A 2632-nucleotide genomic window follows, 5' to 3' on the forward strand; every position below is an offset into this window, starting at 1 on the left:
GTGCAGAATCAAGATAGAAGGGATGGGACAGGCAGATTATAAGAGCTTTGAGGGCCATTGTAGCAGAGGTGTGACATGATTTGACTTATGTTTTAAAAAGCTCAGTCTTGCTGCTATGTTGAAAATAGACCCTAGAGTACAAAGGCAGAAGCAGGAAGATGAGTTAATTGTCTACAATGATAACCTTGGTGGGAAGTTGCATATGGATGGTAGCAATGGAGATTGTGAGAAGGGAACTTAATTTGAGGATATTGAAGAGAAGATGTACTCATAATTTGGATGTGGGCTATATGAGAAAGAAGGTAGTTGTTTTTTGTTTTTTGGTTTTTTTTTTGACGTCGCTCACTCGTGTCCGACTCTTGCGACCCCATGGACTGTAGTCTAGCCTACCAGGCTCCTCTGTCCGTGGGATTCTCCAGGCAAGAATACTGGAGTGGGTTGCCATTTCCTTCTTCAGGAGATCTTCCCAACCCAGGGATCGAACCTGGGTCTCCTGCATTGCAGGCAGACGCTTTACCATCTGAGCCACCAGGGAAGCTCTAAGGTAGTTAAAGATGACTTGATGGTTTTTGTCTTGGGAAACTAGAAAATAGCCATTAATTTGAGTTGGAGGAGACTATAAGTAGAGAAGATGTGGGGGAAAATACGAGTTCTATGTGGCATACTAAGTATAAGATGTCTATAGGCATTCAAGTAGGTATTTGTATCCATGGGTCTGGAGTTCAGGGAAGAGTAAACTGGAGGTACCAACTTCTAATCATCAGCATATAGAGGGCATGTGAAATCCATGAGATTGATGAGATTGCCAAAGGAATGCATATACACAGCAGAAAGAAAAGCCTTAAGAATTGAGCCTTAGGGCACTCCAACACTAAGCTGTCAGGGAGCTGATGAAGAGGAATTGAGGAGCATGAAGTGGGTGGCAGACTGGGAAGGAGAGCCCAGACAGAGAGAAAGAAAACCAGGAGACGGCAACACCCTGAAGGTCAGCTCAAGAAAGAGTTGAAGTAAGATGAAAGCTGCGAATTAACCCTTGGACTTAACAGTGTAGAGGAAATTGGAGACCATGACAGAATCTGTTTTGGTGGAGTTAGGGACACAGAAGCCCCATAGGCAGGGGTTTAAAAGAAGCTGGGAAGAGAGGACATGGAGACTGTGAATGTGGAGAAGAGAGGATGGATCCATAATGGATTGGTTACCAGAGGGTAGTGAGAGGGAGGTATTAGAGCAAGTGAAAAGATAAGGTTTTATTCCAAAGAGAGGGAATTTTATTCCAATAAAGAGAGGGAAAATGATGATGCCGAGAAGTGAGGCCACCTGAGACCACACAGCCCTTTTAAGCCGCCAGATTGCTGCCTTGGCCTGAGTGACTCTAGCGGAGAAACAGAAGCAAGGGCCATGAGTGGACAAGACGGGATGGGCTCCAGGGCCAAAATGGAGGGGTTTGCCTTAGAGGCAGGGCAGGTTCTTCTAGAAACAGTAGAGGAGGTAGAGTATACGTGCCCAGATGCCGGTGGGTGGGAGGTGTGGTGGTAGATGGAAGCCCATGGAGGTCCTTATAGTCTCTGTTTTCTTCAGTGAAATGGTAAGCAAGGTGATCAGGTGATAGGGAGGATTGGGAGGATGTGTGAGTGGTCAGAGGCCAAAGGAAGTAGTAGATGTTCCAGTAACAACTCCCAGAGCATCAAGCCTTTGCTGTTCCCCTCCCATACTGATTCTGGATGTGGCTGTATGATTTCCTCTGGCTAATAGGACATTGGCAAATATGATGCATCTAATGACCTAAAAAACACTTGTGTCTGGGAACTCTCCCACCACCACTTGAAGAAGCTCAAGCGAGCCTGCTGGAGACAGGTGGCTCATCCAATAACAAACACCCACTGCCACCTGAGACCAAGCAGCCCCATTTGCGTCATCAGAGGACCACAGCCACACGAGTGACACCAAGCCAGCCCAGCAAAAAAACTCCCCAACCAAGCCTGATTCAAATCGCTGAGCCACAAAATCTTGAGCAGATTAAATAGTTCTGGCTTCAAGCCACTGTTGGGATGGCTTGATAGGGAACAAAGGCTGACAGATGCAGAGGAGAAGGTATGAATGATAGACAGGGAGAGCAGGAGAGAAAGTAGAATAGGGGAATGTAGCACAGTTGCTGGCAGTCCTGGGGGCCCACTTATGAGTCACAGTCATGAAGGTTAAGTGCATTCAGTCAGTATGCTTGGACTTTTCTCTGGCCACATTTCAGTTGCATGGTTACCAGTGTGGGGGACAGGGGGAATGGATTTAGTCGGGTTAGGGACTTTTCCAGGCAAATACAACACAGCCAAGGAGTCAGGTAAGATGGAAATGCATCCACAGGAATGATAATCATCATTTACCGTGGGATTTAACTTCAGAAAATAGAGGTGATCACGAAGCTGATTGGCCAGGGAAACATTGTTGGACCAATGGAGTGGATTTCTCAGAGGGGTAGCAGACGCTTTACCATCTGAGCCACCAGGGAAGCCCATCAGGACACTAGAGAGGATGAATTAGAAAAAGAGGAGGTGGTGGTCAGAGAGTCTGATACATGAATTAGAGATGATGGAAAGAGAACAGGTATTGCAGATGGCTAGGTCTGTGGTGTGACTAT

At 46.5% G+C, this 2632-nt stretch overlaps 1 non-coding gene across 1 annotated transcript; it reads right to left on the reverse strand.

Annotated features, from left to right (window-relative positions):
* Positions 1 to 463: 463 nt before the first annotated feature.
* On the reverse strand, positions 464 to 535 carry TRNAC-GCA. The gene has a single exon. It is a non-coding gene; the product is annotated as a tRNA-Cys (tRNA).
* Between the last annotated feature and the right edge of the window lie 2097 nt (positions 536 to 2632).

This window comes from Cervus canadensis, chromosome X, assembly GCF_019320065.1.
Source record: "Cervus canadensis isolate Bull #8, Minnesota chromosome X, ASM1932006v1, whole genome shotgun sequence".
Classification (NCBI taxonomy): Eukaryota; Metazoa; Chordata; class Mammalia; order Artiodactyla; family Cervidae; genus Cervus; species Cervus canadensis.